Here is a 17,470-nt window from a genome sequence, read left to right as displayed (position 1 = left end):
GTGAAAGCCATCTTCTCTCTGTCTTCCGGCGCCATGGCCACTTGCCAGTAGCCACTGGTCAGATCCAGGGTAGAGAAGTAGGCAGCTGACCCTAGGGCTGCAAAGGATTCCTTAATTCGAGGCAGCGGATAGGCATCCTTGTGGGTGATATTGTTGATCTTCCTATAGTCAACACAGAATCGAAGGGTTCCATCCTTCTTTTTCACAAGGACCAGTGGGACAGCCCATGTGCTGTGACTCTCCCGGATCACATTGGCTGTCTTCATCTCTTGTACCAGCTTCTTCACCTCTTGGTTGGAGGTATGGGCCGGTATCGCTCTTTGATAGGAGGATGAGAGCCAGTAGGGATAGTATGTTGGATCAAGGTAGTCTTCCCAAAATCCAATGGGTGTTTGCTGAAGGCCTGGTGATGCTGCATAACGACATCCAGGACACTTTGTACTTGGTCCGCAGGAGTAAAATCGTCGTCTCCAATATTGAGCTCAAGCCACCAGGATTGTTCGGCAGGCTCACCCTCAGCACTTTGCTTCACTTCCAACTGTTGGGAGGCAGACAGAGAAGTTTCCACTAAGTCTTCAGGATGGACGCTGAAGAGAGTGGCTACGGCTTGGTATTTTCTCAGATACACTGGGGAGTCTCCCACATTTAGTAGTCGAATGGGTACTTGTCCTTGGGATACAGTGACTAGACTCCTGGTGGCTAGAATGGGTAGGTCTTCGTTAGCTGGTAGAGGTTCTACCATAACCTGGTAGTCTTGACCTTGGACGCCCATGCAGGCTCGGCACCATACCAACGTCTCAGTCCCAGGTTGAAGGCGGACAGGTTGTGGATCTTTGATCCGGGCTCTGCAGATTTCTCCATTAGGGCCAGCAAACTTCTGTTGCACCGCCAGAACCTGCATAGTCTCCTGAATTACCTTTTGGGAACCATTGGGCACTGTTGGCAAAGAGTCATGGAGAGCCTTCAGCACTTCCGGGTAGCAATTGCGGAGGACATTGGTACCCAGTACCAGGGAGAAGTTACCATTTTCGGGAATACTCGTGTCACCACTACGCCCTGTCTGGTTAACTCAGTGGGGCATATTTACTTACCCGGTCCATTCGTGATCCGTTCTGTGCGGTGGATTCGGGTCCGGCCGGAATTTATTAAGGCAGTTCCTCAGCCGCCCACCAAGTGGCGCTGCTGCGCTGAAGTCCGCTGGAATGCCCTGAAATTCACCGGCCTATTCCTAGTGAAGGTAAGTGCAATTTTCGCGACACATTTCTTTTTTTAAATGCGGCGGTTTTTCCGAATCCATCGGGTTTTCGTTCGGCCACGCCCCCCGATTTCCGTTGCGTGCATGCCAGCACCGATGCGCCAAAATCCGATCGCGTGTGCCAAAATCCCGGGGCAATTCAGGGAAAATCGGCGCAAATCAGAAATATTCGGGTAACACGTCGGGAAAACATGAATCGGGCCCCCAGTGTCTCCATGGTTAGTGTGGGCTACCAGTAGCCGCGGATGGGTACGGTTTTTCCGTTCGTAGCAATAATGTTCAAGTAAGCCTTGGGAGGCTGGATTAAGGATGTTCCTCTTCGGCATTTCTCGAAGGTAGCACTCCGGAGGGTGGTCACTTGAGAGCCAGAATCAATTAAGGCTGGTAGGGTAACTCCGTTGAACCTGGGCATCCAGTTGGCATCTCTGGGACTTAAAGTTTCTTCCCTTGGGGGTCGTCCCTTAGCATCAAGGGTTTGTCGTTTAACTGACGACATCCATCCTCTTCATGCCCGTATCTACGGCAGTAGCTGCACCACTGGCGGGGTTCCTTCTGACTCCAGGTGCTTAACGACTTCGCTTCCCTTGGGCGCGGTTTGGCCGGGGAGTCACGAGGGGTAGCTGACCGTACAGAGCCCTCTGGAGGTTTCTTCCTCATAGAGGAGACGGTCACTTCCAGTTGGGTCAACCGATCGAGTATTTTACTCAGGGTGTCCGCCAGATTAGGGACCTGTCTTGCTAAGCCAGCAGCCTCCGCAGCCGCAGGAGTAGGTGATGCCGGCTGTGTTGGATGGCAAGATAGAGCAGAGTCCTCCATTTCCACGGATTCAGGATCTTTCTGCGGTCCAGTAGGCGGTCGGTCCCCTAATATGTCAATGGCAATTTCCTTAAACTCAAGAAAGGAGACCTGGGCATGTTGAGAAGAGATTATCTTTAGTTGACACCTTTGATTTCTATCAACAAGTACATTAATGAATTGTTCTCTCAGGGTTTGGTCGAAGGTTGCAGCCTCTTTGGGATCAAGACGGGTTATGGCCTTCCATGTCTCCTGTAGGGAGAGGGCAAAGTTTCTGAGGGACTCTTGAGGCTTCTGTCTTTTCCCAAAGAATTTCTGCTTCAACTGTGAGGCAGTACATTTGTCAAAGGTGTTGCGCAGCATATTGAGAATTTGGACCACATTCTGGCGCTGTTCTCGGGGCCAAGACTTGACTTCCCGGAGAACGGGTCCTTTCAACTGCCCGGTTAGAATGCCCACTTTCTGTTCCTCTGTGAGCGGATACAGGGCGAAGGAAGCTAACAACTTGGCTCTGAATTCAGGGAGAGTGTGTGATTCTCCCTCGTAGTGGGGTAACCAGGGGGCCCCCAGATAGTAGGGCATAGTCAGAGGCATAACGGTGGGAGTCCCGGGGACACTGGCTGAAGGGACTCTCTGGCGGGCTTAACATGCTCCGGTACCCTGAGGAGGGACCAGGGGACGGGACCTGCTCCAGTCCCGTATCTTCGTCCTGGGCGGACATGACTGGCCTAGCTGAGGGAAGTCTGCAGGGTTACACAATATCCATTGCTATGGGCGATGGATAGAATGGGACGTGGGCACTTTAACACACAGTCACTATTCCCTGGCAGGTGAGCCAATAACCTAGCGTCGGAAACAATCTCTACCCCCCTTTAACTTCCCCAGCGGTAGTCACTCAGGACCAGCCGCAGTGACAGGACAGCTCCGCTGCACTCCGTTCCCGATGTCCGTCAGGCAGCAGGGGCTCGGTGATGCTCAGCGGTGCTCTCCTCCAGTCACAGGACACGTGCGCCGGGACTCCGGATGAGGCGCACGTTGCTGGCAGGCTTCAGGCGCGGCCTGTGCCGAAATCCAAGATTAACCCTCTTCGTTGCCGAAGGCCCTCTACGGTCCTTCGCGCCTCACGCGCAGGGGCTGGAGCTTGGTGACGACTCTGAAGTTCCCGCCAGTGAGGATTTGGCGTGCTCGAATTCCGTGCTGCGCCACACGCCTCTGAGGTAAATGCTTCAAGCGGGCCAGATGTAGCAGAGCGGACTAAGTTCTTTGCAGGAATTAACCTCTTGAGTGCTGGAGCGATGCTCGACAGCACGTGGCAGCAGTAATACAGTCCAATGTAAAAATGCACACAATCACTTGGGCCTAAACCCCGGATGGCAGCAGGGTTAGGCAGCACAGTCTTTGTAATAAAGTACAGTCTATAATGCCAGAATAAGGCACAGAAGTATAAATCCTGTTCGAAGCGATGCCACTTGCAACATCCCCCACCGGGGCCTAGCCTTATCTTGGGGCCTTGAGACAGCCGGGGCCCGCAGTACTTGAGTGGCTGGCGGTTGCGGACTAGGCATGCTAGTGTCACGGTGTTTGGTAGGGGGAACCGGAGGGCTGTCCTACAGCCTGGCAGATCTCCAGCAGGGTGGTGTTGGCAAGAAATGATGAGGGAGAGGCTGCTATAGCGGTTCTCCCTGGGGCAGCCCTTTGGTGTCTAGAGTATGAGTCTCTGTGTGGTGGACAGGGTGCCTGTGATGGTGGCAGCCGTAGTAGCAGGAACCAGACGGGGGCAGACGTTGAACAAAAATAACTTACAGTTCTTTATTGGAACCGACAGGAACAGTAGCAACGTGCCTTGACAAATGGTAGAATGCTGGAGATGCAGTTGGAGGGAGCCACAGGATGGATCATCAGCCTGGATGCAAGGGCAGGCTGGGAGAGAGCTGTGTCCTAATAGGATGCTTCAGCTTGTCCTGGGTTGCTTCAGATATCACCCTTGAAGGTAGGATGATACCCCTTTCCTCTCACTAACTATCTCTTAGATCCACTCTTCAGGCAGGGAGCTGAGCCCTCCTGCTCTGGTCTGGTGTGCTGGCTACACTGACTCTTCAGAGTCTCTAATCTGATCTGTACTGGATTAACTCCAGTCTTCTTCTCTCTCTAGAACTTTCCTGACCAGGGGTTTTATTACTCCCACTGGTCAAGTGGTGGCTGCTCCTCCAATTACATCTCAGCTCACAGAAACAAAGTATAAACACATGTGATTGGTTAACACATATTACATCACATTCTTCACTTAACTCCTGCCTTACCAGGCAGACTCTACCGCTGCTGTTCTCCTCTGTGTTATGTAGTGACCTGCTGTGGGGTTGATCAGACCCTACACAGGCTGCAAGCTACAAGGTGGGACATATTCGCAACAACCCTCTGCCTTGAATCGGCGAGGGTGTTGCAGAAGGCTAGGCCCCGGTGTGGGATGTTACACATGTGTTACTGCCACATGTGAATGCACCCAGTATGAAGATACATAGGAGATAGATATATAGATGATCGATACATAATATATATGGGAGACATGCGCGGCTTGTTATATAACAGAGAGTAATCAGAGCCGTGTGATATAACGAGCCGTGCACCTCACATGTCCATCACATCACCATGGACAGGTTTCTATCCACTGGAAGTAAATAGAAAAGGTTTCTATAGAAGGACAGCAAGCAGAGATCTAGAAAACCGTGAGGATTTGATACAGAAAGTATGTAGGAAAATTATAAAACTTTGTATAATACAAACAATATCAATAATTAGATAAAGTGGACAACAACTTTACGTGAAGTCACAAAAGCTCCACATCAATGTCTGGAAGCAGGAAGTCTCTGCCCAGTCCTGGCCTGTAGGTGGCGCCCACACGATGACACCACAGCAGCAGCAGCAGCGAGCGGAGCCATGAAATAACTTTATGTGAAGCGTTACACATCCTCACACCTGACATGTCACTTACCTTCGTGTCATTGCCGCCAACATACGTCTTTAGACAATTTATTAATTTTAAAGCCACCTCTCTACTCCCCCATTGTCTACTCCCCCATCACAGGGGCGGGTAAGCCCTGATATATCAATTCATATATCACAGTCCTGCTGCTACTACCGTAACTACATACACAAAGGTCTCTCTCTCCAAGGACTGCCAGGTGTCCTGCGCTGTATGAATATTATACCTCCTCTGGAATCACTTCCTACATAAGGTCCTAGAATCAGCTTCTTGCTGATCCTTCCCGTCTGCTGCTTTCAATCTGCAGATTCAGGACCTATGGAGGACCTTGAAAGGTCCTGAAATGGCTCTTGTTTACATGTATATTCACAGCAGGAGAAGATGTATGAGGATTTCATGGGCCAAGGTCCTTTTCAGTATAAAATTTGTTAGGTGGTTTGATGGCCACGGGCCCCCTAGTAGGCTTGGGCCCTGGGGCTACCGCCCAAACCGCCTATATTATAATCCACTACTGGCCCTAACACTGCTGTGCTCTTATCTCTCTGTACTTGCTCTTCTCTGGTCCCTTTGGCTTCTGTGTTATTCAATATCCTACATGTACTGAGAGAGGGGCTGTAGGATATTTGGATGCAGAGACCACAGCAGTGTGAGGACACCCCCCAAGTTGGAATAGTATGATTAAACATCTCTGTGTCTGGCACCTACACCTGGTGGTCTTAAAGAGGTCCTCCAAGTTAGGGTGATGCCACACGTGGCATCTTTAACCTGTTTTTGGTCCGTTTTTAAGCAGTCCGTCCAAAAACGCATGCGTTTATTGAAAACTCATCAGTTTTTGACCAGTTTTAATTAAGATAATTGGAAAAACCTGTCAAAAACGGATGCGCTTTTTAACGGACTGCTTAAAAACGGACCAAAAACGGGCTCAAAACGCCACATGTGGCATCACCTAAAAAGATCTCAGGGTGATGTCACACATGGCATTTTTGGGCCGTTTTCAGATCGTAAAAAACGCATGTGGTAAAAAACGCATCTGTTTTTAAAAACGCATGCATTTTTGTCCGTTGTTAATTGCGCACATTTGGAAAACCAGACAAATACGCATGCGCTTTTAAAAACAGATGCGTTTTTTTACCACATGCGTTTTTTAAGATCTAAAAACAACCCAAAAACGGCCTAAAAATGCCATGTGTGACATCACCCTCATGGAGTCACCACCAAAAACTTGACTCCAACTACACCTGATGCGAATGACACTGATGATACTAACCCATGCATTGCCAGCCGTAGTGAAACAACGCTCCCCCAATTAACCGGATTAGATTGCAAGCTCCTTGACACACCCTATCCCTAATATACCAATACTATACATGTTACTATTGATTGCTGGACAGTCCGCTACTCCTCTAAGCCCGACCCAGGATATTAACCCAGTGTGATCCGTCTCTCCAGCAATTAGGTACATCCTACCCCCCACCACCCATGTAAAATTACTCCCCCCCCCCACTCCCTGTATACAATGGGTGTGTAGTCATTATAGGAATACATCTGTAGCTCTCTCCCTCGCTCGCTCCCTCACACACAGATCCACACGCACAATGTGACATCACTCAGTACAAAGGGTGGAGTGAGTGAGACCACATTGAAATCAGTTCTGTCTGTAGGGGAAGGGAATTTCTTTGCAGACAACAGCAGTAGCAGCAGCAGCAGGAGAATCCACCGGCTCAGCCACATCCACCCCGGCTGGCATCAAACCCAAAGGAGACGCCACACTGTACCAGAAGAGCAGCAGAGCTCACCGTCACCTCCAGAAACTACACCCAGGACTTGGCTGGAGAAGTTATCCCCCACCTGAAATACCAGAACACCACTTCATCGGCTTGACCACCGGGAGACGGTAGGGTTGGTGGACTTTTGGGTGAGGTTTACACAAGGGTTAAGATGTGGGTTTCCTCAGGCATGGGATCCGTTGGGAGTGGCACAGCTTTGGCATAGACCAGCGTTGACGTCTCTCCTTGCTATACTCAGAATATGATAATGTATCTTCTGCTCAGTAGAACTTTAGGTGATGGGACTAGTTCTCCTCGCGTGGATTTAGTCAACTTTACCTAGGAGACGCCTCCGAGCCCTGTGTGAAATAGTTGACAAGCTTTGCAAATTTGGGGCTGGTCTACCATCCTGGGTGGGGATGACTGAATAAGATCTTTTAGAAGATCCTTTACTTTGTGAAGGCATCTAATGGACTTTGTAGGTCAATGATTAAGGAGGGAAAGTATAATGTTCCAGTTTAGGGCTGATACCGAAATATAGATAGATGTTTTCACTAGTCTGATACCAGCATATAGATCTGGGAGAGTATGCGGGAAAATTCTGAAGGCATCCGGTGGACTGTGTAGGTCAATGATTGAGGGATAAAGGGATAGGTTCCTCGTTGGGTCGTATACCAATATACAGATGATGTTTCCATTGAGTCTGATATGTTCCTCGTTGGGTCGGATACCAGTATAAAGATGATGTTTCCCTTGAGTCTGATATGTTCCTCGTTGGGTCGGATACCAGTATAAAGATGATGTTTCCCTTGAGTCTGATATGTTCCTCGTTGGGTCGGATACCAGTATAAAGATGATGTTTCCATTGAGTCTGATATGTTCCTCGTTGGGTCGGATACCAGTATAAAGATGATGTTTCCACTGAGTCTGATATGTTCCTCGTTGGGTCGGATACCAGTATACAGATGATGTTTCCATTGAGTCTGATATGTTTCTCTTTGGGGCGGATACCAGTATAAAGATGATGTTTCCCTTGAGTCTGATATGTTCCTCGTTGGGTCGGATACCAGTATACAGATGATGTTTCCCTTGAGTCTGATATGTTCCTCGTTGGGTCGGATACCAGTATACAGATGATGTTTCCATTGAGTCTGATATGTTTCTCTTTGGGTCGGATACCAGTATACAGATGATGTTTCCATTGAGTCTGATATGTTCCTCGTTGGGTCGGATACCAGTATACAGATGATGTTTCCATTGAGTCTGATATGTTCCTCGTTGGGTCGGATACCAGTATAAAGATGATGTTTCCCATGAGTCTGATATGTTCCTCGTTGGGTCGGATACCAGTATAAAGATGATGTTTTCCTTGAGTCTGATATGTTCCTCGTTGGGTCGGATACCAGTATAAAGATGATGTTTCCATTGAGTCTGATATGTTCCTCGTTGGGTCGGATACCAGTATACAGATGATGTTTCCATTGAGTCTGATATGTTCCTCGTTGGGTCGGATACCAGTATAAAGATGATGTTTCCCTTGAGTCTGATATGTTCCTCGTTGGGTCGGATACCAGTATAAAGATGATGTTTCCCTTGAGTCTGATATGTTCCTCGTTGGGTCGGATACCAGTATAAAGATGATGTTTCCCATGAGTCTGATATGTTCCTCGTTGGGTCGGATACCAGTATAAAGATGATGTTTCCCTTGAGTCTGATATGTTCCTCGTTGGGTCGGATACCAGTATAAAGATGATGTTTCCCTTGAGTCTGATATGTTCCTCGTTGGGTCGGATACCAGTATAAAGATGATGTTTCCCTTGAGTCTGATATGTTCCTCGTTGGGTCGGATACCAGTATAAAGATGATGTTTCCCTGGAGTCTGATATGTTCCTCGTTGGGTCGGATACCAGTATAAAGATGATGTTTCCCTTGAATCTGATATGTTCCTTGTTGGGTCGGATACCAGTATAAAGATGATGTTTCCCTTGAGTCTGATATGTTCCTCGTTGGGTCGGATACCAGTATAAAGATGATGTTTCCCTTGAGTCTGATATGTTCCTCGTTGGGTCGGATACCAGTATAAAGATGATGTTTCCCTTGAGTCTGATATGTTCCTCGTTGGGTCGGATACCAGTAACCAGTATAAAGATGATGTTTCCTTTGAGTCTGATATGTTCCTCGTTGGGTCGGATACCAGTATACAGATGATGTTTCCATTGAGTCTAAAAGTAATATATCAGTCAGGGGAGGAATGAGGGAACTTTTTGGAGGCATCTGACAGACTTTGTCGTCAATGATTATGAGATGTTCGTATTTATTGCTGATACCAACATATTGATGAGAGATGGAATAAAGGGGCTTTTTGAAGGCATCTAGTACATGTTCTAGGTCAATGATTAATAAAAAGACATTTTATCTGTTGGGTCTGATAACGATATAAAGATGTATGTTACCGATATCTGGGATGTGATGGAATGATTGAACTTTTTGAAGTCATCTGGTAAATGATTTTAGTCAATGGTAAAGAAGAAAGGATCATGATCCTGTTTGGGTCCAATACCAGTAGAGTGATGGACTTTATACCGACCAAAATTTCAATGAGGGAAGGGTTGGGGTGAAGGAACAATTTGAAGGCACTTACCGTGGAAGGTCAAATTTGTTGCCAAGATATCTTTTTGAAGGCATCTGGTAGACTTTGTAGGTCAATGACTAAGAGAAGAAGATGTCCCAGTTTGGTTCTAATATTAATAGATTGATGACGAGTCTGAAACCAACATTTCAATGAAATTTTTCTTGAACTTGATACCAACATATTGATGACGGATGGGATGAGGGAACTCTTTGAAGGCATCTGGTAGGCTTTGTAAGTCAATGATTAAGGATAGAGTAATATGTTCCTGTTTGTGGGCTGATACTTATATATTGATGACATTTCATTGAGTCCTCATGAGAGATCTTATACCAATGTGATGATGAGTTATGGGATCGGATGATGGAACTTTGGTAGATTTTATGGACCAACGATTAAGGAATGAAGGTAATACTCCAGCCTGGGAGCTAATACTAATATATGGATGATGTTTCATTGGGTTCTCTACCAATATATCAATGTTGGGCCTGATACCAATGTTTTGATGACCTTGAATCAATCAGGAACCAATATTATGAAGAAGTTTGGGGTGTAACTACATATCCAGCTGATATGTTCCCACCCATTTCCTCAATATTGGTTCTTATTAGCCTCCCGCCACATAGTTGAACGTCCTGAGGAATCAACACTCAAGCCACATTCGGAAGTTTGGGCGTGGGATGTGGGGGGGAGACAGCGCAGAACAGGCTGACAAACCCACTTCCTATAAGCAGCCAGCATGAAATACAATGGACTCTCCGGAGTATTACCGCTCGCTCTGATCTAGCAAAGTCACGCTCGCACACAGGAGGCTGATCACTCCATGCAACGTCAAATACATAACCCGGCAACACGGCGAATGTAAAACGCGTTACTCATAAATATTAGACATGGTAATGGCATGCTGCGTGCATGATCCAGCTGTAAAATATTCGCTCTGCAAAATACAAGGCTCTTAAAGGGGAAGTCACTGAATACCCCAGCATTGACCTATAGAGAAGATCTCATATAACTAGAACTGTGGATTGTGCAGGAACCGGTCAAGGTCCTGGTGTATCTCCACTGTGATGATAGGCTACAGGACTTGCTTCCAATGACTCCATGTTGGACTACAGATTATAGTAGTCATGGCAGGAAATGGTTAACAATTCCAGCACACGAGGAAAAGCATGTGACCATACGTGGGGGCATTGATTTAGGAAGCTGAGCCTTAACTAGTTCTGTCAGTAAGGATATTGGTATTTCCTGTTTGCTTGCACCTCGGGTGAGGATGTCCATAGCGGGGCCTTACACACTGCCAACAGTCCATAAAACCAGCCAAGGTGCCCATGGACAACATAATGCTATGATAAGTGGCAAGGTGCCCCCGTAAATATTACCAAATTATAAGCCTATGATAGGTACCCCGTAAAAAGTTTCAACAAATAAACCAATGACCACAGCCGGTGTCCCCTTTAATCAGTGTCAACTAAGTGTACCATAAACAGTGCCACCATTGTTCCAAAGTTCCCCCTAAAAACAGAATGCCCCATCAATGCCCCCCTTTAAGAACGTCCAGTGGAGTGCCAAATAAACAGTGTCACAATGGGTCTCTCCCCTGAGAATGAGGTAAGTGGCTCCATATACGCTGTCCGAGTTCTGTAAAGTGGTTGGGTGAGTAGCATGAAGCTCTCTGTATAGTTGTAGGATTATATATATGTGTGGGTTGTGTTGGTTTCTGTGCCATGTGACATTTCTATATGTTTTTTATATGAATGCCCATTATAGGGGCTTCCGTGTGAAAACCCAGGGAGTGAACAGTGGCTGAAGTGTCTTCTCCTTCTCTCACAACATCTGCTTCCTGTGAGACAATTATATGCTGAAGGCAAAGCCGGGAGTTCCCAGAGAGCGGAGCTTATTACAGTTCTGTAGGGTAATATATCAGTATGTCCTCACTTACAGGGGCTCTCTTCCTCAAACAATTCAGCATTTTGTGACACCAAGTACACAACTGTCATTTTATGCTACAGAATGCACCACTGTCATTTTGTGGCACAGAATACACAACTATCATTTTGTGGCACAGAATACACAACTATCATTTTGGGGAACAGAATATAGAAGTATAATTTGTGGCACAGAATACACCACCGCATGAGGGACGTATAAACAGACGCAAATTTGCAGCCGGATATATGTCCCCCATAGGAGGATGTGGCACACCGGCTGTGGCCGCAAAAAAGACATCTTCGGCCATTATATATTTTCTATGGAGAGGGGAGGAGTGAGCAGTGGTCACTCCTCCTCTCCAGCTCACCTGACGTGTGTGGCATACGTCCATGTGAATGCACCCTTACTGTCACAGAATACATTGCTGTCATTTTGTGGTACGAAATACGCAACTATGATTTTGTAGTGCAGAATAGCCCACTGTCATTTTGCAACACAGAATACACCACTGGGATTTTGTGGCACAGAATACACCGCTGTCATTTTGTGGCACAGAATACATTACTATCATTTTGTGGCACAGAATACACCGCTGTCATTTTCTGGCACAGAATACACCGCTGTCATTTTGTGGCACAGAATACACCGCTGTCATTTTGTGGCACAGAATACACCGCTGTCATTTTGTGGCACAGAATACATTACTATCATTTTGTGGCACAGAATACACAACTATCATTTTGTGGCACAGAATACACCGCTGTCATTTTGTGGCACAGAATACACCGCTGTCATTTTGTGGCACAGAATACACAACTAACATTTTGTGGCACAGAATACACTGCTGTCATTTTGTGGCACAGAATACACCTCTGTAATTTTGTGGCACAGAATACACAACTAACATTTTGTGGCACAGAATACACCGCTGTCATTTTGTGGCACAGAATACATTACTATCATTTTGTGGCACAGAATACACCGCTGTCATTTTCTGGCACAGAATACACAACTAACATTTTGTGGCACAGAATACACTGCTGTCATTTTGTGGCACAGAATACACCACTAAAATAAAGTGGTACATCCCTAAAATTCTATCGCACAAAATACACAGAATTCATTGCTGTCATTTTGTGAAACAGAATAATCTTTAGTCATTCCGCGACCTAGAATACACTGCTGTCATTTTGTGACACAGAAAACATCACTGTCAATTTGTGACACAGAATAGAACAGCATACAACATTTAGCACAGGATACAACGTTGTCCTTTTGTGATGTAGAATTCACAGCAAAAATTTTGTAGCATAGAATACACTGCCATAATTTTTTTCTTACAGAATACATACGTTATTTTGTGACATAGAATAGACCACTTTCTTTTCATGACTGAATTCTTTGTGTCATTTTGTGACCTTAAATAAGCTGCTATCATTATGTCACATAAAATACACTAATGTCATTTTGTCAAATGGAATACACTACTGTCATTTTGTGTCACAAAATTCATTGCTGTCATTTTGTGATCTAGAATACACCGCTGTCGTTTTGTGACACTCAGTATACTGCTGTCATGTTGTGGGCCTGAGTACTCCTACAATACACACTGTAGTATACACCGCTGTCATGTTGTGGGCCTGAGTACTCCTACAATACACACTGTAGTATACACCGCTGTCATGTTGTGGACCTGAGTACTCCTACAATACACACTGTAGTATACACCGCTGTCATGTTGTGGACCTGAGTACTCCTACAATACACACTGTAGTATACACCGCTGTCATGTTGTGGGCCTGAGTACTCCTACAATACACACTGTAGTATACACCGCTGTCATGTTGTGGGCCTGAGTACTCCTACAATACACACTGTAGTATACACCGCTGTCATGTTGTAGGCCTGAGTACTCCTACAATACACACTGTAGTATACACCGCTGTCATGTTGTAGGCCTGAGTACTCCTACAATACACACTGTAGTATACACCGCTGTCATGTTGTGGACCTGAGTACTCCTACAATACACACTGTAGTATACACCGCTGTCATGTTGTGGGCCTGAGTACTCCTACAATACACACTGTAGTATACACCGCTGTCATGTTGTGGGCCTGAGTACTCCTACATTACACACTGTAGTATACACCGCTGTCATGTTGTGCACCTGAGTACACCTACAATACACACTGTAGTATACACCGCTGTCATGTTGTGGGCCTGAGTACTCCTACAATACACACTGTAGTATACACCGCTGTCATGTTGTGGGCCTGAGTACACCTACAATACACACTGTAGTATACACCGCTGTCATGTTGTGGACCTGAGTACTCCTACAATACACACTGTAGTATACACCGCTGTCATGTTGTGGGCCTGAGTACTCCTACAATACACACTGTAGTATACACCGCTGTCATGTTGTGGGCCTGAGTACACCTACAATACACACTGTAGTATACACCGCTGTCATGTTGTGGACCTGAGTACACCTACAATACACACTGTAGTATACACCGCTGTCATGTTGTGGACCTGAGTACTCCTACATTACACACTGTAGTATACACCGCTGTCATGTTGTGGACCTGAGTACTCCTACAATACACACTGTAGTATACACCGCTGTCATGTTGTGCACCTGAGTACTCCTACATTACACACTGTAGTATACACCGCTGTCATGTTGTGGACCTGAGTACACCTACAATACACACTGTAGTATACACCACTGTCATGTTGTGGACCTGAGTACTCCTACAATACACACTGTAGTATACACCGCTGTCATGTTGTGGGCCTGAGTACTCCTACAATACACACTGTAGTATACACCGCTGTCATGTTGTGGGCCTGAGTACTCCTACAATACACACTGTAGTATACACCGCTGTCATGTTGTAGGCCTGAGTACACCTACATTACACACTGTAGTATACACCGCTGTCATGTTGTAGACTTGAGTACTCCTACATTACACACTGTAGTATACACCGCTGTCATGTTGTGCACCTGAGTACACCTACAATACACACTGTAGTATACACCGCTGTCATGTTGTTGACCTGAGTACTCCTACAATACACACTGTAGTATACACCGCTGTCATGTTGTGGACCTGAGTACTTCTACAATACACACCGTAGTATACACCACTGTCATGTTGTGTACCTGAGTACTCCTACAATACACACTGTAGTATACACCGCTGTCATGTTGTAGGCCTGAGTACACCTACATTACACACTGTAGTATACACCGCTGTCATGTTGTGGACCTGAGTACTCCTACAATACACACTGTAGTATACACAGCTGTCATGTTGTGTACCTGAGTACTCCTACAATACACACTGTAGTATACACCGCTGTCATGTTGTGGACCTGAGTACACCTACAATACACACTGTAGTATACACCGCTGTCATGTTGTGGACCTGAGTACTCCTACAATACACACTGTAGTATACACAGCTGTCATGTTGTGGGCCTGAGTACTCCTACAATACACACTGTAGTATACACAGCTGTCATGTTGTAGGCCTGAGTACTCCTACAATACACACTGTAGTATACACCGCTGTCATGTTGTGGACCTGAGTACACCTACAATACACACTGTAGTATACACCGCTGTCATGTTGTGGACCTGAGTACACCTACAATACACACTGTAGTATACACCGCTGTCATGTTGTGCACCTGAGTACTCCTACAATACACACTGTAGTATACACCGCTGTCATGTTGTGGACCTGAGTACTCCTACAATACACACTGTAGTAGACACCGCTGTCATGTTGTGGACCTGAGTACACCTACAATACACACTGTAGTATACACCGCTGTCATGTTGTGGACCTGAGTACTCCTACATTACACACTGTAGTATACACCGCTGTCATGTTGTGGAGCTGAGTACTCCTACATTACACACTGTAGTATACACCGCTGTCATGTTGTGCACCTGAGTACTCCTACATTACACACTGTAGTATACACCGCTGTCATGTTGTGGACCTGAGTACTCCTACATTACACACTGTAGTATACACCGCTGTCATGTTGTAGGCCTGAGTACTCCTACATTACACACTGTAGTATACACCGCTGTCATGTTGTGGGCCTGAGTACTCCTACATTACACACTGTAGTATACACTGCTGTCATGTTGTGGACCTGAGTACTCCTACATTACACACTGTAGTATACACCGCTGTCATGTTGTAGGCCTGAGTACTCCTACATTACACACTGTAGGATGTATATTGTACATGTATGACTGTGTATACTGTGACACAATATGATTAGGGTGCATTATGCGGCGGCCCCACCCTGCAGAAGGAGTTTATAATAAAAAGCTTTGCCTCCCTGCGGCCTGCACTCCGCTTCCTGTCGGATTAATTCCGTACTGACAGGAGATTTCCGTACATTAGTGGCCGTAATGGGAAATTTCATCCTCATTCATTTTCCCAGATTGATGTCACGGGTTCTCTCTCCTATGGGGACCCTACAACCCTGATACATGTGACAGGAGTGACTCGTGTCTCCGAGGCGACTACTAGAGCCCGGACAGGGATGAAAGTGTTAAAACGCAGCGTTGAGAGCGAATGAATTAAAGGCGTACGGCTTCCCTCAGTGTAACATTAGCAGGCCGGCCATGTAGAGATAAGGCCGGCAGGAAGCCAGACTGATTGTCACACTGGGGGGGGAACAAGAATTTAGGATTTCAGCACAGGAAGAAACAAGTTAGAGGGGAACGCAGGAGGAAGGGGGAGACCGGCCGGCCATGACCTATTTATTATAAAGAGAGCACTGTTCCTTTAAGAACACAGTTAATTCATCAAACAGATCCTGACCTATTTATGAGGTAAATCACAGCCAAATTCTGCCTCCCCCTGTAGAATCTGCATGTTATAACTAAAGCCGTGTTCACACGACGCAATCCACGCGCTGAGGTAGACATTGCTTATAGCAATCGCGAAGGAAACGTAACGTTACCTCAGCATGTGATCACGGTGGGAGCCTTCAAAGCGCATTGGGGCACATTTACTTACCCGTCCAAGTCGCGATCCCCGATCCGGACTCTCTGATAATGCACTAAGATGGTGCCCCCGATGTCCTGCATGTGACGCTTCCCCGCTCAGGTCCACAGGAGTTCACCTTCTTCTTCCTGGTGCATGTAAGTGCATTGTATGTGACACAAATTTAAATGTTAAATCCCGCACTTATTCCGAATCCGTGGGATCGTCCGACGGCCACCCCCCCCCCCCTGATTTGAGTCATGTGAAAGCCGTCACGATTGCGACCCAATCCAATCGCGTGCGATCACAATCCTCAGCTTGATCCCTGTAAAGTCGGGAAACCCAATGAAAATGCGGCCGTGGGACTCTTAGTAAATAAGCCCCATTGTGTGAACGCGGCCTAAGCGATCCTGCATGGATACACAGACAGTACCGACAAATTCACCCAGAATCTTTCTGGTCTAGACCCCTAATTGTTACATAGAAGTGAATGTGAATGAGCTGCAATACCAGGAACAATCTGTTTACAAGTGTGGCGCTGTTTTTGGAGTATAATTTGGAGAAGAAACCCAACACAATTCTACTTTGAAGGGTCAATTACTAGTGACAAGGGATTCTCTTGAGGGTCTTTTTAGTCCTGGTAACCCCTCTTGTCTGAGGCACAGCATGGACAACTACAGTGTGAAGACCCCAACAAACAATCACTACTTGTGGGTGATTCAATGTTTGGATTGTGGGTCATTGGGGTTTAGCGTAAGTCCGACCTGGATCTTTACATTATGGGCAGAGATAAGCTTTAAGGCTCCATTCACATGTTGCATTTGCATTTGCATTGTTTAGATAGTAGGAAGAGAAGAGTCCTCAGCAGCACAGAGTATTTCAGGAGATGAGTATGTCATGTACTGGTCCCAATCATGTGATGCTGGTGGGGAGGACTGGGGGCATATGACCAAGCGAGTGTTCTGATAAGGAGATTACAGAGCAATCTAAAGAGGCGCTGCAGCACAGAGGATTTCAGGAGAACAGTGTCAGCCTATTAGTAAAGAAAGGGATATGTGTCATTGGAGCAGCGGTACGTGATGGGGGG

General features: G+C 46.3%; 1 protein-coding gene across 1 annotated transcript in view; it reads left to right on the top strand.

Annotated features, from left to right (window-relative positions):
* Positions 1-6,600: 6,600 nt before the first annotated feature.
* The window catches only part of PEA15 (proliferation and apoptosis adaptor protein 15), a 43,265-nt gene continuing 32,395 nt past the window's right edge, over positions 6,601-17,470 (top strand). The window contains exon 1 of the mRNA XM_072114841.1: positions 6,601-6,924. The gene's annotated coding sequence lies outside the window, so the exon portion shown is untranslated. The remainder of the gene's footprint in view (positions 6,925-17,470) is intronic.

This window comes from Engystomops pustulosus, chromosome 7 (genome assembly GCF_040894005.1).
Source record: "Engystomops pustulosus chromosome 7, aEngPut4.maternal, whole genome shotgun sequence".
NCBI lineage: Eukaryota > Metazoa > Chordata > Amphibia > Anura > Leptodactylidae > Engystomops > Engystomops pustulosus.
This window is presented reverse-complemented; position numbering and strand designations above follow the sequence as displayed.